Source organism: Coenobita brevimanus, chromosome 58 (assembly GCF_032717465.1).
Source record: "Coenobita brevimanus isolate Jiangsu-jjx chromosome 58, ASM3271746v2, whole genome shotgun sequence".
Taxonomy (NCBI): domain Eukaryota; kingdom Metazoa; phylum Arthropoda; class Malacostraca; order Decapoda; family Coenobitidae; genus Coenobita; species Coenobita brevimanus.
Window position 1 is genome coordinate 11097525 of NC_137011.1, and position 24349 is coordinate 11121873.

At 38.9% G+C, this 24349-nt stretch overlaps 1 protein-coding gene across 1 annotated transcript in view; it reads right to left on the reverse strand.

Annotated features, from left to right (window-relative positions):
• LOC145402635 (voltage-dependent calcium channel subunit alpha-2/delta-1-like) overlaps window positions 1–24349 on the reverse strand; it is a 440994-nt gene that overhangs the window by 299050 nt on the left and 117595 nt on the right. The window lies entirely within an intron of this gene.

The window sequence follows — 24349 nt, forward strand, 5'->3', positions numbered from 1 at the left end:
TAACTGACAACAAATATCTGAGGGGGAAATTTGGGTTAGTAAATATTTTTTGGACATGTTGCATTCAGCCAATCATCATCAACCTGTCAAGTGCATCTTCGCCTCAATAAAAAAAATGGAGTATAGTATGATCACTACATGTATCACTCAGGTCAGTTGGTCTACCTTAATTTTTTGAGATTTATGTCTATGCAGCTTAATTTTCACAGCTCAACAGCATAGAAGAACAGGGCAATACTACAGGTCTACATCCTATCTATGGCACTTCATCATGACCACCACCATATTCTGTTGTTAAACTAGTGCAACAGCTTAGCATTCATGAAGTTAAGATGGTAATCTGTGGTCAAAGTACTATACAGTCTAGATTATTCCATTAGAAGACAGTGAAATGAAGTGCATATAGTAATCACTACACCATATGGTTAGTGGGATACCCATATATGAACATGGGTGGTGTGCTGAACTTTATTTTGTCTGGTGAAGGTTCACTTCTCTATGGGGTTTGCCAAGCCTGTGCCATATTCTCATTCATATAAAAGGCACAGAATTTCTCCTTAATAATTCAACCTACATATTTTATCGTAATATTCTTCTGTATGTTACTGATCTTTTCTGATCTTTTTAGTACAAAAACAGGATGCATCAATAATATATAAGAATAAATGAAGGTGCAATATAAAATAGGCAAATGAAAAAGAGGAGATACAAAGATCCTTGAGTCAAAGAGAATACACCACAAGTATGTATTTTCATAAGATTTTATTGTTCCGTTGGTGCTGCTATATGAGGGTAGCCCACTAGCCTAGCAAACATAACATATTAGTTGTTATTGCAATGTAACACGAAGTTAACAAACAATGGTCAGAGTTTCAACCAAAATACTGTCAAAAGCTTCTGAAGACTACTGTTTGGCAAGCTTTGTCATTTAGTTTCCTGGGTCAAAATCAGCAACATTGGGGTCAGCTGAATTAATTAAAAACTTAATTCAGTATAAAAACATACTTTGCAGTGAGGTAGCATGTTGTGTGGTGAAAACAGAACAGTTCCTTACTCAGATGCTACCTAACTGAAATATTCCATGATATATTTATTACCAGTGCTATAACAATTATCACAAACTATAAATAATCAATAAGAAAGGACAATATTACAACATTATTCATAAAATTATTCTGACAGCAAATATTATTATATACATAATATGAAATACCATTACTTGTAGTGAAAGAAACAATCCAACCATGTGAAGTGCCACATACTGTCTATATTTTATCCACTCCCTTACAGTTCCATCAAGAGCACAGATACCTGGAGCTAGGCAACTTAGTCTAGACAGTTAAGTTAATAAATCCCAACCATTCTTTGAAAAATAACCTCTTGTGGGCCAAATCTGGTTGGTGCACCTTCACTCAGTAGACAACCAGTCATCCATTTGGTTATTGGGTTACTAGCCAGTGTAGTAAATGGATGTCTGGACAACAAGAAAGTATTTGATGTGTCACCCCACATAAAGTCACCCTGAGGTAGCACTATAAAAAGTGAGTAGTTTCCTGAGCACTGAAACAAAGGCAGTCAAATTAGAGTCAGAGAGTGGGTTAAGGTTCATGAAAAGGCACTAACTGCAAGACAGATGTTCAGGCATAAACTCTATAGTTACAACTACATAAATTCAGAATATGGTACTGTAGATACTTTCAAACAAGTATACAAGAAAAAACTACTGTATAGCACAGGACTACACAAAACAGCTATTCTAATTCCACTCAAGAGTAACAAAAGTAAACCCAAAATAACACTGCCATTAAAGCCTCAAGTGTAACAGGTAAACATTACTACACTACATTACTGGAAGAAAATAAGCTGCAGCTAAAATCAACAAACCCTCCATTAGCAATTAGGTTATAATTCTCAAAAGTCTCATGACAATGGAAGCCAAACAACAGTACTTTACACCATATCATAATACGGACTCAAAAAAGCAAAGCTTAGTTACTTCTTTACCATAAGGATGTTTTTTTAGTTTGTTATTCTTGCAATTTTGAAACAGCTTCAATCAGGCTAAAGAAACCTCTCATGGTGAAAGAATTCTGAACTACCTCCATTAATACCCTGACAAAGAGAGATCTTTCATAAACTGAAGAAAACTGGAGGTATGAAGAATTTTCAAACATGTGCCACAATACTCGAGGTAAATGAGCACAAAGACACAGCACTTTTAACTCACAGTATATCAGTGGCAACAGAGGGTTACTGTACACTGCAAATGATGAGGTTCATACACAAATACTGGTAAGCTACCTTCCTACTTCCATTGCACATGATGCAGCTACTTAAAAATGACACACCATGCTAAGTTTAAAATATTAAGGTCAATCCAGTTATATTTGTATATAATGACACAGTAACTCACATGCACAGGTCTATTTCAGTATACATACATATTAGCATATTTCAATGCATTCAGCTCAACCATTTTATTTTATGCTTGGAACTTGCATGCTAAGTTAACACACAGACAGACCAAATCTGATGAGTCTCTGCTGCTACATCTAGAATTCCTAATTACTCAACTGTAAGCTAAGAAGTTTAGTCAAACAAAGTATACAATAAGATTATTAGGAGATTAAGGGTCATGAACTTGCCTACTTTGATGAATGCTCCCTTGGGTTATAAGCTTTGCGTCACACTTGAAACTGCTGTTATCGTGTCACTTCAGGATATAATGAGGTATGATCCATTATAAATATTGTATTCCCTGTACTCTACTGTACTCTGACAACATCAGAATTATTCAGTTAGTGCCATCTGGTAAGGATGAGCAAACATCGGAAGCTCTGTTGTACAAGCTGTCCTTGTTATAAAAGTAGAGATGTGTCGTACATACAAATGTGCTATAAATCTGCAGAAACTGGCAGGTCATCAATGCAGGTAGCAATGAATACTTTATAGGCAATTTTTCTATAATTTAATGAAGATTATACCAAATAGTGACATTTTATAATGACCAACTTATAACAAGGACTTAAAGTCCAAATAATCTCTGCCATCGCACCTCAAAACATGAAAACTTGAAAAGGGAGTGAAATGCATGAAGACTACAGAGATTAATAATAAGCTAAATAACATACTGTACTACTGTACAGGGAACTATGATTTAAAGTCTGATATCACCAACAGAGGATTCAATACCCTTGAAAACTGTGACTACATCATGGCAATTAAACCTAACATTTTTGTACTGATGAATTTGTTGAATATGTATTATAACCCCAAACTGAAGAACTTTATATATATATATATATATATATATATATATATATATATATATATATATATATATATATATATCTTATATATATCTATATATATCTATATATATATGTATATCTATCTATCTATCTATCTATATATATATGTATATATATATCTTATCTATATCTATCTATCTATATATATATATATATATATATATATATATATATATATATATGTATATCTATATCTATCTATCTATCTATATATATAGTAAAAGTCCTCCAATCCGACCACCAGTAATCTGAATATCCCAATACTCCAAATTTTTCATGACGATTTTTTTATTTTCCCAAATATTTCTGGGCTTTATCTAAGATTTATTTGGCTTGGACTTGCCTGTGGACTTGGATGTACCTGTCTGAAACCATTCCTCTACACCTGTTCATTTCCGGTGAGTAAAACAATAACCCAAATCATTTTAAGCGTTTATATAATGATCATGTACATATTCCTGTTTTCAAAAGGTCCCTCCTGATAGTCCGAAAAAACCAATAGTCAGAAAGACTCTCGGTCTCCTGCCATTCGGATTACAGGACTTTTACTGTATACAATATATACATGTGTATATATATATATATATATATATATATATATATATATATATACAGTGAGTCCTTGAAATATGAAAGGGATAGGGACCAAAAAAAACTTTCATAATCCAAAATTTTGTATATTGGAAAGATTTTTTTCCATTGAAATATACATATAAATGGGAGGATGTGTTCCAGGACCCCATTGGACTCCCCACTTAAAAATTTACCCCTCCTATTTAGAAGTATGCAATACACGTACACGGTACTATACTATTGTACAGACATAAAAAAATAAAACATTCAACTAATTACTGTATGATTAGTATACTGTACAGTTAAATATAGACCTGTGCTGAGGCTGGAGATTCATGTCGTTGATATGGTGCTAAGTCACATGGTGGGACCATACTGCTCCTCTGGTACTTCCTCGACTGGTGCAGGTGTTTCTGAAGCTATTGATGGTCCAATTTCCTCTCCAGAGTCAGAGTATGGTGCTGTTTCTTCTTGGCAGCTGGTTCCCTGGATGCTTGAGATGATGCAGGGCACTTGGGAGGCATGGCGAAAATACAAAACGAGGAACAACGGTGAAAAACTGAGTAACGTACAGCGAAGCTGAGAGGAGAGGACGGACGTGACTAGACTGAGAAGCACGCGAAAATGTGTTTACCAGAGAAGGGTCAGTTTTGTTTTCTCACCGCAAGTGAGCGCGGCACACCAATTTTGAATTTTTTGTATTTCTTCTTGTATTGTTTTCGTACCATCGAGACAGATACTTTCGTGTTGTGGAATATGTCCTACATTCATCGTTTTCGTACCATCAGAAATTCGTACATCGAGTTTTCATATTTCAAGGACTCACTGTATATATATATATATGTATACAGTACATCCCCACAGTACGCGATTCCGAGTATGCGATCCCCCTTGTATGCGAGGACCTTTTTTTTTTTTTTTTTTTTTTTTTTAGTGTACTTTTTATTAGTACGCGAATTGAACTCCTTGTAAGTGAGATGGGGGGCAAAAAGTGGCCTAAATCTGGGGTTACCCCAAGTACGTGAAATTGCCCCCCCAAGAAGCGATAACGGTTACTTACGCTCTGCCCATCTTGTGACGTTGATGCTGCTCACTCGTCACGTGATGCCCATATGCACCGCTTCGAGGGTGGTAAGGTAAGAGTCCCAGCAGAGGAAACACACGCACACAGAGGGTACACTCGCTGTTCCAGGTACGTCCCCGTGTACACCGAGGCGATTTTTTCTGTGAGCCAGGATGTCTGCCCCCTCCTCCAAGAAGTTAATCAATCATGCCATGAAGATGCAAGTCATTAGGAAGGAGAGTGGGCAGGGTAACAGCCATTGGCAAGGAACTAGGCAGAATTGACATGCGAACTATATGGGCTAACAGGGAGGCCATAAAGAAGACTGTGAAGACATATGGGACGGCAGAATTGGATGGGAGAAGCAGGCTGACCAACCAGTCTATAATTCTTATGGAGCAATACCTGGCTACATTTATCTTGAAGAAGGAGAAGGAAGGAATTCCACTGAAAGGGTGCTACATCAGATTTTCTACAAAGCTGCAGCTCTGAAGCTTGCTGTAAAGAAACCACTTAAAGCCTCCATGGGATGGCTTTTCTGCTTTCTGAAGAGGAAGGAGCTACATCACATTCGCCTCAAGGGGGAGCGTGCATCAGCGGATGAAATGGCGGCCAGGGATTATCAAGCCATCCTAAAGGGGATAGTCAACGTGAGCAGCTACAGCAGGGATCAAATTTATAACACTGATGAAACAGCCCTATACTACAAGGCTATGCCAAAGTGTACTTATACTAGTAAGCACCAGCACCAGGCCCGGGGCAGAAAAATCAACAAGAGCAGGATAAGTCATGTTCGCCATGAACTTATCAGGCTCACACAAGATGCAGCCTGTTGTGGTGCACAGTGCAGCACACCCCAGATGTTACAAGAATCTGCGCTGCATGGATGACAGCGGGGTATACTGGCACAGCAACTCCAATGGTTGGATGACATGTAGCATCATTTGCGAGTAGCTGTTGCAGCATTTCATCCCTGATGTCAAGGCAAAATCCCAGGAACTTGGCATCCCCTTCAAGGTGCTTCTCATCCTTGATAATGCCCTAAGTCACCCAACCTGGCTAGTAGACCTCAGCAAGGAATGCAAGATCGTTTTTCTGCCCCCAAGAATGACCTCTCTCATCCAACCGCTGGACAAGGAGTTGATTGCAAAGGTCAAGTAGCTATATCACCAACTCTTCTACGATCACCTCCACAGCAAGACTGACAGCTATGAGGAACTGCAGGCAATTCTTGACTTGAACACAGTTGGGAGTGATGTCATGGATGCCGAGGATGGTTTGGACTCGCCACCCGCTTCACCCTTACCACGCACAGCACCCGAACAACCAACTTCAACTCCTGAGAAGACTATTATGGCTTTTTGGTGGTCATTCAACCTCAAGGATGCCATCACTCTCTTGTTGTCCTCTTGGGCAGATATACCTACTGCAACAATTAACCATGCTTGGTGCCTCCTTGTACCGCACCTGTGTGAAATTGCATCGGGAAGCAGCTTTCAGTCCCTGGCTGCTGCCGAGGCAGCCACTCTCACAAGTGCAGAAGCTGTGCCCAGGTTTCAGGCCATCTTGCTGGAGGAGATCAGGGGTTTACATTTGGCAGCAGCAGAGCAGGATCCCCAGGAAATCGTGCAGTAAGTGGACAAGGCCGACAGAGCAGGAGATCGCAGCAGAAAAGCCAGCAACACCAGTGATGGAGAGTGAAGATTTGTCCATGATGGAGATCAGCTGGGTACTGTGTGCCCTTGATAATTTCAAGGAAGAATTCAAGGACATCAAACGCTCTCAGCTGCGAGTGGAGGAGGTGATGTCCTCACTGGACAAAACCTTCCGCTACTACACCGACAAGTACAACCAGAAAGTAAACAGATGGAAGCAAACACTCATCACCCGTTACCTTCAGCTTGAACAAAGTGAGGAATCACTCCCTTCAACATCAGAAGTGCCATATTCTGAGGAGGATCAAGAGACTGACTCAATGTCTGAGGTGTCAGAAATAGACTTTGAAGGGTTTATGAATGAAGTGAGTGCATTAGCTAGTGAAAATGTCGCAAGTGCTGGTTACGAAAGTGGTGAGGAAGGTGATGTATCGGGTGGAGTGGCGAGTTACGCAGGAGATGCATGCTAGGTGCCTCATCCTGCCTTGGATCCTTTTCTTACCTCCATCATGCCTGTTGTCCTCTTGGGTAAAGGTGAGCAGCCATATTCTTATTGGTTTAGTTAAGCTATATCCTTGTTGATTTACCTAGTAAAGCCATAATCTTGTTGGTTTACTTTATCTTAGGTAAGATGTCTTAGATGGTTTCCCTGTATGGTACAATACTTAGGTCTGAAAGGCATCTCAAGGGTTGCCCATGAAGGGGGGTGCCGCCCACATGCAATTTTTCCCCTAAGTTTATGTAATCACAGTACGCAAATTCCTAGTACGCGAAATCCTCAGCCGCCGATATGCTCGCGTACTAGGGGGATGTACTGTGTGTATATATTTCGAATTTCGGCAGTTTAGAATTCGACAATTCGAATTTTGATGCGTTTTGGAGTGGTTCACCTACCTCACTTTTCTATGCAAAATTGCATTTTTCAATGCTCTCAAGCTCAGACTCCAACCAAAACAAGCAAAGATAATATTTTTGATGCGAACAATATGCTAGAAGTGAAGGAAAATTATAAGAAAAAGTATGAGCCTAACGTAATATGTGACATGTGTCAAGAAGGGACTGAAAATCAACATCATTTATTCATATGTGACGCATACAAAGATATACAGTAGTTCCAAGACAATTCACCGTCAAGTCAATTCACCATCAGATAATTCCCCGTCAAAACACTGACGCAGCCAAAGGAGAAATGGCAATACAGGAAAGGGCAGAAATACACCAAGTATACTCTTACTGACAAGGCGATATACGCTCACTGACAGTATGGCAATACAATGCAGAACTACAGTTACTTAACCGCAGTTATAGTTGATAAAGTTTACAGGGGGTGTGGGCAAAAAATCATGATTTTACGTGGTTAGGTGTGGAGGCCCCGGACCCAAACTAATTTTTCCCAAAAGAAGTTCTGTTTAAATTTTGATGATTTGAATTTCGTGGTGATTTTTCGGCACCTATGCCCGTCGAAATTCAAAATTCCACTATATATATATAATATACATACAGGTAGGTATCTATATCTATATCTATAAATATATATATATATATATATATATACTGTATATATATATACTGTATACAGGTATACATATATATGTATACTGTATATATATATATATATATATATATATATATATATATATATATATATATATATATATATATATGTACTGTATATATATATATATATATATATATATATATATATATATATATATATATAGATAGATAGATGGATATACATATATGTATGTATGTATGTATATAACATACACACAGCTATACCTCGATACACGATACCCCTAGATGTGATACCCCGGCTTAGCGAAGGGGGTAGAAATACCACTATACCCTGCTTGATGATGGTCGCACCCTGGTTTAACGATGGGTCTTCTGAGATCGCATCCATGGACGATAGACCGAAATTCTGAATCTGGCGCGTTCTCGCAGCCAGCTGAGCCCGCCCGCCTCCCAGGATGCACAGAAATGCCCAATCAGCTCCCACAACCATCGCACACTCTGCACTCATCCATATCGTTCTTCTCGCACCAGCCATCTCTGAGTGAGGAACTCTGTTACGCTCATCCACCCTGCACTGTGTTCCATCACCAATGACATGCAACCTGCTATTGTAGTGCATGGTAACTGTGTACAAGCAATGCTGTGAGTAAAGCAGTGATACTAATCATGTGGCTGGAGTGAGCTCACTCCTTCATCGGCTTCCCCAAGGGCGTGCAAGCTTCGCCAGTGCAACGTGTGTGGCAGGAATTTGTTGAACTGTCGTATGAGGCAGGCTTCTGGGAGGTCAACAAGGAGGACTTGGAGGAGGACCTGGAAAGCCACAGGGAGGAACTCAGCAATGGGAAGCTCCTCAATATGGAGATTCAGCAGGCACACCAGAAGGCACAGGAGGAGAAGGTCATCCCTGAAGTGCAAGCCCTCAATATGAACATTCAGAGGGAGCCGGTAACCAAGGTGGACAAGGTCATTGCGTTTATGTGCTCACACGGCCCTCTCCCAAGACGAAGCAGGGACGCAGTTGATCGGCTGGAGGAGGGGATGAAGGTGTACAGGACGATGATAGAGGAAAAGAAGAGGGCGGCCAGGCAAACTAAATCACTGCCTTCTTCAAACAGGCCCTCACCATGCCAGCAACCCAAAGATGATCTCCCCAGTCCTCAACCAGCAGAGCATCTCCCTAGCCCTTAACCAGCAGAGCATTTTTCCAGCCATCGACCAGCAGACGCACCCAGGGCCTCCTCCCATCGAGGACGTGTTCAGCCCCTAGTGCTGGACCTCACCTCCAGCCGATCCCCATCTCCATGTCACCTGTGTCTCCACTGAGACACTCCGTCACTCCATCGCTGCCTTCCTCATCCCAGCCTCCATCACCCACACCACTTCGGCCACTGCTTCTGTCTCCCTCACCATGACGTAAGCCACTGCATCTCTCCCTTATCACAACACGAGCCACCACACCTGTTACCCTCGCCATGATGTGAGCCACCACATCTGTCTCCCTCGCCATGATGTGAGCCACCTCATCTGTCTCCCTCGCCACCTCACTGGTCATTGCAGCTGCCTCCCTAACCACATCCTCTGTCATTGCATCGCATTCCATTGCTACCCCCAGAGCCATCACATTGCACCCCATCGCCACCACCTGAGCTATCACATCGCACCCCATCACCATCACCTGAGTCATCGCATTGCATCCCATCGCCACTCCCCGAGCCAGTGCATCAGTCTCCCGCTACGTTCACCCCACCTTCCCAGGCTTCTCCCCCTCTGACCCTCCCCCAGAGATGGAGTTTGAGGGGTTTGAGGAGGATGAGTGAGTGCTAGGGAGCACCACATGTCCCCTAGCCTTGGAGGGGATAGCAAGGATGATGGCTAGGACCAGACATGGACTTACAAGAAGTAAGTGACGAGAGGTGTTTGATAATTTCTAACCTATTTTTTATGATTTTCAGATTTGATTTGTTGGATTTAGTGGGTTATTTACAGGTGTTAGACTTAGGTTAGCTTCTTTTACAGCTGGTAGGCCATTTAGACTGGCTTCAAACTTGTTTCTGGCCCCATTTGGGTGGGTTTAGGACTAGGTTGGGGAGGAAACCCAAGCCTGAAAAACGCATCCCTATACTTTACAAGTTAAATCTACCCCGATATACGATACCCCACCTAGTGATGGGCTTTTACCTAACCAACTGGATCGTTAAACTGGGGTATATTCAGGCATACCCCAGTTTAACAACATAATTGATTAGGTAAAATACCCATCGTTAGGAGGGGTATTGTCTATCAGGGTACTTTTAACATGTAAAGTAATGTGGAGCATTTACCAGCCTTAGGTTTCCCCCCAAACCTAGTCCAAAACCCTCCCAAAGGAGCCCCAAAACAAGTTTCAAGCCAATCTAAATGGCCTAACAGCTGTCAAGAAGGCTAACCTAAGCCCAACACCTGTAAATAACTCACTAAAACCAACAAACAAAATCCAAAAATAGTCAAATATAAGTATGGAAAAAATCAAGTTTAGTAAACTGTACCCCAAAATCACAATGTTCACCCCACCTATGGCTAAACCACTTTAATCTAAGTCTAAAAACAGTTTATAAATCAATGTAAACACACAATTATAGTTTAAAATATCAAAATCGGTAAAAAAAAATAAAAACCCATCGTTACACCAGGGCTTAGCCATCGTTAGGCAGGAGATATGGTGGTATTTCTACCATCTAGGGGTATTGAATATCGAGGTATTACTGTATATCTATCCATCCATTTATCTATCTATCTATATATCTTTATATATATATATATATATATATATATATATATATATATATATATACAGTAACCTCTCAACTAACGCAAGTTTAAAAAACACGTTTTCGTTTTAACACGAGCAAATATTTAAGGAGATATGTTTAACTAACAAAGGTTTCTCGATTTAATGCGACTTTACCTGTTCGTGATCGTTTCAAATTAGCCGCACACGCCTTGGACAGTCCCGAGCTGATAGACCGTGTGTAGCAGTTTATGCATAAATACAATTTTTTATTTGCCTGTTGCTTAAACTGGAGGGATGGGGTGGAGAGGTATATGAGAGAGGGGGGTGTGAGTTGGGAGCAGGGCAGTGAAATGGCGGGGGACAGGGAGACTTGGAGGCGATTTGTTTGTGGCCACCCCAAACGGGATTGAGGCGTCTGGCAATAGATAGATAATATTCGAAAATGAAGTTTGGCCCCATTCTGAGCAATTTGGCCCATTTTCAGACAAAATTTGGCCAGGAAAGTGATGGCAGATCAAAATTGTTACAACTTGATGCTACAGAACAGAAAGAAGAAAACCACTCAAACCAAGATAGTGCGGTTCTTTATGAAGAAGACAGAAAACTTAAGGGAGTTATCTTCATCACCAGTAGCACGGGAGTCAGAGGAAGAGGAAGAGGAAGGACAGCAGAGCGAGGAGGGACGGCAGAGTGAGGAGGGACAACAAATTTAGGGTGGGGAGCGGCGGGAGGTGGGGGAGCAGGGTGAAGAGGGAACGATGAGTGATACATAGATGAAGTGAGGCTGTATATTGTTATTGTTTGGGACCTACTTACTGTAATGAAAATGATGCTTTTACTGAAGTGTTTTTATGACCTACTAATGCATTAATAATGTCGAGGAACTTTCACAATGCTGTGAATGAAGCAAAACTGAAAGAAAATCCACGTAAAAAAACAAAACAGTATGTATTTGGGGAGAAGTAAACAACACTTCGGCCCAACTAGGGCTCAAATGTTGTTTATTTCTCCCCAAATATACTGTTTTTGTTTTTTACTTGGATTTTCTTTTATATATATATATACCTGTATATATATATATATATATATACCAGGTATATATACTGTATACATATATATATATATATATATATATATATATATATATTATTGCTTTTAAGTTCAGAGTAGCATAACTCCCCAAATGGGTAGACTTTCTCAGAGTCCAGGAACGTAACCCCCAATATTACCATTGTTTCTCATGAGAAAATTATGTTTAAATAACGCGTTTTTAAATAACGCATTTTTAACTAATGCGACCGCTCCAGGAACCTAACCCTTGTCTTATTTCAGAGGTTACTGTGTGTGTATATATATATATATATATATAAACTGTACATAATAAAAGTCCTGTAATCCAACTGGCAGGGGACAGAGGGTCTTTCGGACTACTGTTTTTTTCGGACTATTGGAAGGGGCCTCTGAAAACATTAGAAATATGTACATGACCATTAACACGTAAAATGGTATGGGTTATTGTTTTACTCACCAGAAATGCACTGAACTGTAGATGAATAGTTGCAGGCAGGTACATCCAAGACCAAGTCCAAGCCAGATTAATCCTTAGATACAGGCCAGAAAAATTCGAAAAAAGTCCAGAAAACTTTGAAAAAATTTGCCCTGAAGAAGTGGGAGTACTGGGTTATTCGGATTACTGGTGGTCAGATTGGAGGACTTTTTCTATACAGTAAAACCTCATTATAACAGACTAATTGGAATCCAAGCCATTCCAAAAAAAAAGGAAAATTCTAATAAAAGTGACATCCGGAGTTCCCCCTGCTAACCTGGTCGTTTTCCAATATTTCAGACATTAGTCCGGATTGTACCAATGGTTTTTAAACTGTTTTCACTACCACTGCAATACTGTACTGTATTATACATTCACTACAATAATCAAATGGTATAATATATATAATAAAACTGTACTGGACACTGATAAACAATTCTTTTATTTACCTTATTGTGGTGAACATAGCTGAAATGGTCAGGCAGTATGGACTGCTTCTGACTTTATTGGACTTTTTCCGATACAGATGCAGTTAGTGTGGTAGCTCTTCGATTCCAATAAAAGCAAAATCTGGTCTACTGAAGATGGTTATATCGAGATTTTACTGTATAAATGTGTATATATATATATATATATATATATATACAGTATATATATATATATAATGTAGGTAGATAGATAGATAGAAAGTTTATATATACTGTATATATATATATATATATATATATATATATATATATACAGTAGGCACTTGTAGGGCGCGACTCCGCGGTACGGGAAACGCCTAGTACTGTACGTCCATCCATCCATCCATTGCCAGACGCCATGTATCCCAAATGGGGTGGCCAAGGGCTTAGAGTTAATTGTTTTACAGGGAGGGGCACTAATCCTCCACCAACCCCACTTGACGTAGGGATGCACCTATTTTTTAACGAATTTTAGTGATTTTTTTTTTTAAGTACACTAAACTCATAAGACGCGAGACGGCAGTGAAGAGTGGCCCAAATCCAGGGTTACCCCGAGCATGCGACATTGCCACCCTAAGATACGCCAACAGTTGCAGAGCAGGAGACCACAGCAGAACAGCCAGTAGCACCAGTGATGAAGAGTGGACCTTTGTCAATGATGGGGGGTCAGCTGGGTACTGTGTGCCCCAGAAAAATTCAAGGAAGAATTCAAAGACATCGAACGCTGTCAGTTGCGAGTGGAGGAAGTGATGCCTTCACTGGACAGAACCTTCCACTATTATACAGACAGGCACAACCAGGAGGTAAACAGAAGGAAGCAAACCCTCATCACCCATTACCTGCGGCCTCAAGAAAGTGAGGAATCACTCCCTTCAACATCAGAAAAGCCATTTCCTGGGGAGGAACAAGAGGATGATACGATGTCTGAGGTGTCAGAAATAGACTTTGAAGGGTTATGAACGAAATGAGCGTATTAGCTAGAGAAAGTGTCGAAAGTGCTGGTGATGAGAGTGATGAGGAAGGTGGTGTGACTGGTAGTGTGGCGGGTGGTGCAGGAGGTGCACGCTAGGTGCCCCACCCTGCCTCGGATCCCTTTCTTACGTCAATCAAGCCTGTTGTCCTCTTGGGTTAAGGTGAGCAGCCATAGTCTTGTTGGTTTAGTTAGGCCATATCCTTGTAGATTTAGTTATATTTTAAGCAATAAGCCATAATCTGGTTGGTTTACTTTATTTTAGGTAATATGTCTTAGACAGTTTCCCTGTACAGTACAATGTACTTAGGTCTGAATGGAGTCTCAAGGGTTACTGATAAAGGGGGGTGCCACACATATGTAATTTTTCCCCTAAGTTTATGCATTCATAGTAAGCAAATTCCTATTAAGCGATCTCCTCTGTCACCCATAAACTCGCGTCCTACGAGTGCCTACTGTATATAATATATATATATATATATATATATATATATATATATCTTGGTAGATAGACAGACAGATAGATAGAGTTATATTTTATATATATATATATATATATATATATATATATATACTGTAGGTAGATAGACAGACAGATAGATAGTTTTATTTTATATATATACCAGGTATATACAGTATACTGTATACACATATATATATATATATATATATATATATATATATATATATATATATAGGTAGATATTCAGACAGATAGACAGACAGTTTTATTATATATATATATATATATATACCATATACTGTACTATATACGAGGCCTGTTCATAAAGTATTCGACACCAGGCTCTAAGAAAATATATACCTAAGCTGTGGAGCTAGGATGCTAATCCACCTGAAAATAGGCCCCTTCCAGCTTGACACACATAACCTAGTGTTCTTTCCATTGCCTATAACATTTTTCCAGTCTAGTTTTCAGTATCTCCTGAAGGTGCTTCATCGCATTCGTCAAGATCTCTTCTCTCATCTCAAAGCAGGAACCTCTCAATGGAGTTTTGGGCTTGGGGAATAACCAATAGTCGCACGGAACCATGTCTAATGAGTGGGCAGCCTGCTGGGCCTGCAGGATGTTGTGCTTGGCCAAAAATTCCTAAATCAGTTGAGAAGAATGGGCTGGAGCACTGTCATCGTGCAGCTTCCAACTTGCCGCTTTCCAAAAATCTACTCTTTCCCATCAAAATGCACCGCAAGGATGATGGATAACTTTGAGGTAGCAATTTTTGTTGACAATCTAACCTTCTGGTGTGTATTTGTGATGCAGAACACCACAGCAGTCGAAAAAAAACTGCCAATAATGCAAGTGCATTTCACCTTGTTGTGGATATGTCATGCTTTTTTGGCTAAGGCGGCTCTGAATTTCCACTGGAATGACTGCGCTTTGCTTTCTGGGTTGTACCCCTACATCCAAGTCTCACCTCCAGTGATAACAGTCTTCAGAAAGTCTGGATCGCAATTTGCACACTCCAACATATCTTGAGCAACATTCATTTGAGAGACGAGATCATGATGAATGCGACGAGGAACCAGCAAGAGATATTGAGAACAAATTTTGAAAAATGTTTCAGGCACTGGGAAGAACGCTGGGCTACGTGTCGAGTCAGAAGGGGACTACATTCAACATGCATATATCATGGGTTTATTAGTTACGGTTTTCTAATTCATGGTACTTTTCCAGCCAAACCGTGATCGTTTTGTACATCATGGTAACCAGTTTGATCAATCTAACACAGACATGGGGTAATCGTAATCTGTAATCGTAATCGATTGTAATCGATTACAGAATTTTGTGCAATCGTAATAGTAATCGATTACTTAGGCAATGTTTTCAAAGTAATCGCAATCATAATCTATTACTTTCATATTGTAATCATAATCGTGGTTACTTTTATGATTACAAGGCCCCAGATAAGTTATTTTCCCACAAATACAGTGTCAAACAGTTAAATATACACCATAAAAATTCATAAGTAATATGAAAACAAATGTGAATTGTAGGTTATCACTTAGAAGCTTTCATATAATATCCTACCTAAGCTAGAATATTATCACCTGGGAAGATCTCAGTTGGTAGAAAAGTTAATAGAATGAAAGAGTCAAAGACAAAGTGAAGAAAAGTCTTGGTGCTTGAATTATTAAAACACATTTGTATTGCAAATTGGGAAAAAAATAAAGGAACAACTTACTGGACATAGCACGGTACAGTATATTTTTATCCAGAGTAACAGTCGCCATAGGTTCTGCAGAGCTTAACCCTATGTTCTTCCTTACGCAAGCAATTCTTATTAAAATTATTTGCATATAAGATATATATCCCTAAAAATATCAGTTTTATATTACTGGACGATGTTTTTGCTTTTAAAAACTAACTTCAGTTATTTACTTAATCAATGGCAAGCATAAAAGAAACGTGCTCATAATTATATAAAGTAGTGCATAACAGTACATGTAATCATGATTGTAATGAGATTATGTCTTATGTAATCATAACTGATTACTCTTACTTTTACTGTAATCATAATCGTAATCGTAATCTGAAGTTTGCAAAGTAATTGTAATCGTAATCGATTACAATACCCCTGTAATTGCCCCATGCCTGATCTGACAGCCACAGTCATTGTCCCCTGTGACTAATTTCTGAGGAGTTTTCCAGGTCGCAGTGTTGTTTGCGTAAGGTGTGGGTGGAAGCCAGTCATATTCAATCATGACAAGCCATCACTGTGCTTCCTACCCACACCTAGCGGCAAGCAAGCACACTAGTCCACCCCATTTCCCCCGCTACTACCACATCTGTCTCGTGCTGAAAGGCCGTAGTGTGCCTCAAGCCTCAGAACCCCTCCCCCTCCCCCGTCCATGTAAGCACTGTCATCAGTCAAAGTCAGGTAAGAACCTTACAACATTGCTGTATCCCATTAAATACATACATTACATAATGTTTTAAAAGGTTGTTAGTATTCGCTTGTGACAAGTCTGGTGCAAGTATGGTGGTAGTGGGCAACTTTGAGTAGAAGTTACACTCCAGTAATTTTTCCAATAAGTTATGTTATTTATAATTCGCAAATTTCTAAGTTATGGTAGGTATTAAGGCTAAAATAACCATGAGTTACCAGAGCTGACTGTATTTTGAGGGGGATTAGTGTCCTAGCTCAAAAGGTTACGTATTTATTTCTTTAGAGCCTGAGGTCAGATATTTTCTGAACAGACCTCATATATGTATATACTGTACATACATACAAACGCCCAAAGAAGTGATGACCCGATTTACAGTATCTTTCGTTCAAAGTAGTGTCTGGCAACTGCCATGGCCTAGTTATGTTTCCTATACTGCAAACTGGAAAGAGCAGCAATTAGGTAAACAACTCCAAAGAGCAATCTATAAGTAATTTTAAGATATATATCCTGCCTTACGGAAGAGGAAACCACAATAAACTAAAGTTGAGGTTTAGCCATACAAAAGAATGTGAAACGCACAGCCTATCGCTCAATGGTTTCAGGGTTAAAATGCAGAGAAACTCTCATAATATTTATTTTATGTCCTAAATCAACAATACTGAAGGAAAAATGTCCCATAAAATAAAATCCACAGATAATGCTAATGTTGAAATCACAAGTGCCATCAAATCAGAAAAATAAACATCTAAAAATATTTTTTTATGCACATTTAATTCTCTATGTAGGATGATATTTACATGTGAAAACATGTGAGCTCTGTAAGCAAAATAGATCGTCAACATGATATCACAGCCTGTCGGTGCAAGCAGATTACTCTATTGCACTATATTTAGCAAATATTCCATCAAGACAGATATCCCGGCAGCTTACCATCAAATGGAGGTCAGTTAATGGATAGATAAGCTATATAGGGAGAGGTGGAACATAGAAAATTTGCCAAATGGAGCCCCTTGTAGCACAATACATGACCAAGACAGACAAATTATTGCTTATGCCAAAGAACAACCCGAACCACCTGTGTTGCTATCAAAAAGCAAATTAATCTGCTGGTATTCATTTAAGTTTGTGAAATCAATACAATTAGAGTAAAAGTCCTCTCATTCGGCATCTGGTCTTATGGTATTTCCGATTTTTCGACGGTTTTCATAAATATTCCAATTATGAAAGTTCTCAGCTCTTCTGGCACAAATGCTGAGCTGATTGGCCAATTTGGCACTGTGGGCGCTAGAGCTAGTGCTTTTCATAGTACAGTCTGTCCTCGCCTAACGCAGGTATTTGCTTCTGCACCGACCTAACATTAGGCAAATATTCGTTACAGGGACTCTTGAAAACCCCTATTTCCTTCCACACCCCTGCCCAAACTCCACTTTTTCCCCCCTTGTGGTGCAACATTTTTTTATACCCCCCAATTTAAACCTTCTAAAAACATTAATATGGTTATAAAAAGAACATTACATCAACAGGACTTTTTTATTTATTGTACTGTACCTTATGTGAGAAGAAGAGCAAACACACGTCGTTGGAGATGAGGTAGAGGGGGTGAGAACACACACTAAAATCCATCTAAGTCTATTTCACTAGCAACACTCCAAACATCACTTTCTAGGTCCTCCATAGCTTCTTCAACCTGCTGTCACTGGATATCTTCTTGCTGTGGACCAGCAGCAGCTTGTCTGGCAAAGTAACGAGTGATCAGTGACTGTTTACAGCAGTTTACTTAGTCGGTGTGCATACGACTGTAAACGCTGACTGCATCAACAATCAGCTTAATAACGTCGTTACTTCTTGCAAGGGAGGGGTCGCTGTCAAAGATTAACTCCTTGAGAGACTCAGCTCGACTACGGATTCAATTTAACGCGTTATGCTAATACTGCCCACGTTACAATGTTTGTTTCCTTCCACAAAATTGTGCCGTTAGAGCAAAATTGCGTTACAGCAAACCGTATTAGGTGAGGACAGACTGTAATTAGCGCCAAAAAATATTAGTTTTTCCTCTATATCTAGTGCGTTTTGAAGTCCAATTTAGCATGAAAATCTGAACAGTTCACCTATAGCTTAGTGCATTTTAAAGTTGATCTTAGCGCATCTGAAGATTTCTCCTTGCCAACACTGCATGCGCCACTGGCCATCATTACTCATGAGTGTCTAGCTTTGTAAGCAGGACCTTTTGAAAGTTTGGAAACTTTGTCGTGCTACTTTATGGTCATCTTCTGGTTCTCGTATTGTGCTATGGCCTCTACTAGTGAAAAGCCTACTGGTGTTGTGCAAAAACACACCCATAAGGTACTGACTAACACCAAAAAGACTGAATTACTGAAAAACTGAAGGTGGGTGTTCCCAGGTTAAAGATAATAGAAGAGTTCACTGTGAGCTCTTCCACTACAGTCATTCCTTAAAATTTGCAGTTTTAACATACATGGTTTTGAATATCCGCAGATGGCTACAGAAAAAAAAAAAAATCTCGTTGAACTCTGCTGACACGTAACGTTATCCCAAGCACAGTTTGTGGCTGTTTTAGTACAGTAATGCATTATCCAGTCAATGAAATATACTGTAACACTCTTCCTTTCGGAGGGAGCTGGGATGGGCACAGTAGTCAGAAGAGGCCATGCAGGCGTACATTATTCTTTATTTTTAACTATTAGTGTTCTTGTATTAAAGAAAGTAGTTATTTAGTACTATTGTATTAAGTAAAAGGGTTGTAAACATGCACATAGGGTTTTTCTTTAGTTATATAAGGAAATGGGGGGTCCAGAGGTGTTTTTAAGGGGGGGGCAGCAGATATCTGCGGATTTTTAACATTTGTAGGTGTCTCTGTTACTAAATCCCCGCGGATGTTAAGGGATGACTGTATATACGACCTCAAGAAACAGAAGGCTGACTTAGTTCTTAGGGTTGACCAATAACACTACCAAGACACTGTGATTGCATTGGGGTGACTGACCATGATTGCTAGAAATTTTTTGGCAGGTTTTCCTGTTCATTCAGCAATTTCTGCTTTTTCGGCACCTGCTTGGTCCCGAAGAGGCCGAATGAGAGGATTTTTACTGTATTGGGGGAAAATTGGTCACTTTTATTCACACGATGAAAATCCAACATGTAATAAAATATGTACAGCATTTTCAAAAAAGAGCTAAAGAGCAGAGGATGATAGTCAAAGGCGAGTGTGCAACAATGAAAAGAACTAAAAATGAAAAGGATCATATAAATGAAGGGGGTGGAAGGATTGTGAACAAGGTCGAGACCCACTCACTCACATCCATGGCATGATAATGACTGACTGTCTGAGGTACTGTAAAGGCCTGGCATGCAGTGCTGCCAGAGGAAAATTATAGAAAGCTGCTACAGTGGTCTCAAAAGTGGTAAAAAAGTGCCAGACTGAGGGAAATTCAGGAAAAAAAAACCCTAGAATGGACTTTTAAAAGAACGCCAGATATACAGGAAAAATTTTTACCTGCTAGACTGCTTTTAAAACCCCTAAATTTAGCTGGGAAATTGCTACATTGGTAACACTGCTTGCATGAGTCATGATGGTGAGTGGAAATGTGCCAGATGTCACTTTTTATTTAAGTAAAGTTATTGACCTTAAAAAAATAAACAATCAACTAATATTTCTGAAAGATTAGTTTTTTTACACCATAAATAATGTTTGCAGGGCAGGCAAAGACTGTTTCCATCTCCTAACTCCCAATCAAGTGAACATTGCCAGACCCAGGGAGTTTTGTCCGAAACTTAAAGAAAGCAAGTCATCGTTTGTTTGGGCGATCACACATTCATGTACAGTATATATAAATATAAAAATATATATATATCCCTCACAGCTACTTACACTTATGACTTACTAATCACTTTCCAGATAAAAAATAAACCTCTTTAGAATGCTAGCCATAAGAGGGTTGTGATACAGTATTTAGAAAAGGTTAAATGTTAAGCAAATCTGTATCCATTACAGCTGGGTAGCTGATCAAGTCATGATTTCTGAAATGCTCTATGGTTCCTGATAATTTGTACTGTATTCTTGTAGGCTTGGGGACCTTTCTAGCACCTCTTCCTTATCATTTTATGTTTCAATATTGCACATTAACATTCTCTTGTATGCTATGTATACAAACATAGCCTACCTGAATTTTTCCTTTTGTGATATGCAACCAGTATTTTGATGGAATGAATGATGTGAAACTGATTGTGTGGTCCATTTTTCTGAGCTTTACTGACTGATGATCTGCTGTGTGTTTTCTCTTTTGGCTCTGAACCCTACCTCACCCAATCTCCTCGGTGGGAATTTGGGATGGGATAAGGATGATAATGACATTCCTTATAATACCTATGACCATGTCAAAAGGACATAAACATCATAAAATACAGTGCTGAGATATAATACAAGTATGAAAAACAAAACACAAAGAAAGGGATGCTTCAAACATCCTGAACTCCAAAGAACATGGCTTCCTGAAAGCAACAGCCTACAAGGACACTGTACTATCAGGGAGGTACTGTACTTGGTTAGTATGAATTAAAACCCATCATAGTACTAGACTTACCAGCCTATGCTAAAAGTCTAAAGCAGAAAGGAGGGGATGAAGGGAGAGTGATAGAAAGGAGTGAAGTCATTAGCCTACCAAAAATAAAAATAAATCTTTCTAAAGAACCTTTCACATCACCACCATCACTACCACCACCATTATGATGCACTATATTTGTCAAATATCAAGCAAAAGACAGTAAATTAATAATCTCATAAAATTACTTTCAAAACAAAATTTATTTTGCTGTTATTTAAGTGATTTTCAATTAAATTTAGAAAGAAACTGGCCAATGATGTATCATATATAAGCAATGTGAATGACTTGATATAATACTGGAATGCATCTAATCTGAGAACTGCTGAAACTGTCAATGGAAAAAAAAATGCAGTGTAAATGTTTATGAATACCAGTCCATTCAATAAAATATGGCATAGTTTTGAATTCATTCACTATGGGGGTCTTTCCCAAACTGAATAAAAACATCTAGTGGAAGAAACAATGAAATACTAAATGTCTTTACTGTACTGAATGGGTTACTGGTGGGTTACTGGAGATCATTTATAAAGCTCTCTGTGAGGGGAGTGTGTGGAGAAATAGGCAAGTGAGGAAACTCAAGAGCATTGAGGAGAGAGAGAGAGAAAGAGAGAGAGAGAGAGAGAGAGAGAGAGAGAGAGAATGTGTGTTCTTACCTAATTGTTCTTACCTAACTGTATCCTTACAGGAATGAGTCAAGCTCGTACTGTCCCATGTCTGAAACCATATTTATTGTACATATCCTTAAATTTGTGAATTGTTTTGGCACACACTATTTCATTCGGTAGTGCATTCCATTGATGAATTGCTCTGTTTGGGAAACTGAATTTCCTTACGTCTTTATCACCTCTCTTCTTATGCAATTTTTTGCAGTATCCTCATGCTGATGCTTCTCCATATGTTAAATAATCATTTATGTCTATTTTCTTCTTTCCTGATATGCATTTATATAGCATTATCATGTCACCTCTTTTCCTTCTCTCCTGTAGTGTTGGTAGATTCAGTTTATTTAGTCTTTCTTCGTAGCTCAGGTCCCTTAAGCTTGGTATCCATCTTGTAGCGGCCCTTTGAACTTTTTCAATCTTGTCTATATGCTTTTTGAGATGAGGACCCCAGACTACTGATGCATATTCCAAGGTTGGTCTAATGAATGATGTTATTATCCTTCTTAGCATGTCTTCATTTATGTATGTGAATGCTATTCTCATATTTGCAAGTAGTGTATACATGTTCCGTACCTTCTCGCTGATGTGGTCAGCCGGAGATAGTCTGTTATTGATAATCACACCTAGGTCTTTCTCTCTTTCTGATGTGTATAGGGTTTTATTTCCTAACTTATAATCCCAATCAGGTCTTTTTCCACTTTTACCAAACTTGATTACATGACACTTGTCCACATTGAATTCCATTTGCCATGTACTACTCCATTCATGAAGTTTATTTAATTCTTCTTGTAGCTCCCTACAAGAGTCTGTGCTAGTAAATCTCCTTTGTATTTTTGCATCATCTGCAAACATATTCAGATAGCTCTCATTTCCAGTGTTACTGTTTATATCATTTATATACACTAAAAACATGATTGGTGCCAGCACTGAACCCTGTGGTACTCCACTAGTCACTTCTTTCCATGATGAGTAGTTTCCTCTTAGTACTGTCCTCATTTCTCTTTTTATGAGAAAGTCTTGCATCCAACAAAACAGTTTGCCTCGAATTCCTCCTTGATGGTACAGTTTCCATAAAAGTCTTTGGTGTGGTACTGTGTCAAAAGCTTTCTTGAAATCTAAATAGATACTGTCCACCCATCCTTCCCTTTCCTGTATTGTGTTTGTTACTCTGTCATAGTAGCTCAACAGATTAGTAACACATGATGTTCCTTTTCTGAAACCAAACTGTCTTTCTGTTATCATACTGTGTTCTTCTAGATGATTTACCTAAGCTTTTCTTATAAGTTTTTCTAATACCTTGTTTATTACAACACTGGTCAGTGATACGGGTCGGTAGTTGAGTGGATTTTGTCTATTTCCTTTCTTGAATAAGGGGATAATATTTGCTTTTTTCCAAATATCAGGTAGTTTACCTTGACTCAAGGATTTCTTGAAAATTAAAAATAATGGTTTACATAACTCCTTTGCACATTCTCGTAATACCCAACATGAAAATTCATCAGGACCACTTGCTTTTCCTCTGTCTAATCTACTTAACTCCTTCTGTATTACTTTTTCTGCTATTTGTATATCTGGTAGTATGTGTGGACATGCATGTTCTACATAGTCCCTCTCAAAATTTTTTTCTTCTGTAAAAACTAATTGGAAATTCTTATTTAGTGCTTCACAAATATCTTTCTCTTGTGTATAAGTGATTCCCTCATCCGTAATGGATTGTATTATATCTTTTACTTTGGTTTTGCTTCTGATATAGCTGTAAAACAGCTTAGGTTGATCACTACTTTTATTTATTATATCCTCCTCAAACTGTTTTTGGGCTTCCCTCCTTATTCTTGTATAGTCGTTTCTTGCCTGTTTGTAATTATTATATGCCCTTTCACTATTGTGTCTTCTGTATCTATTCCACAACAAATCTCTTCTTTCTTTTGATTTTTTACATTCTGTATTGAACTATTTCTGTATTTTCTTATCTGCTTCTTTGTGCTGTGGGATGTACTTCTGGACTCCTATTTCATAAAATTCACAAAAATCTTTATATACAGCATTTAAATCTTGTCCTCTAAGCTCATTTTCCCAATCAACTTCTAAGAAATACTTCTTTAGGTCTTGATAATTTCCCTTTCTATAGTTTAGGCTCTTTTTGTAACTATCATTGCTGTTTACTATGTCATATGCTATCCTGAAGTTATAATTTAGTACTGCATGATCTCTTTTGCCGAGTGGAGGGTGATATATTAAACTGTCAAGATCATTTTCTTGCCTTGTAAAAATTAGATCTAGCACTG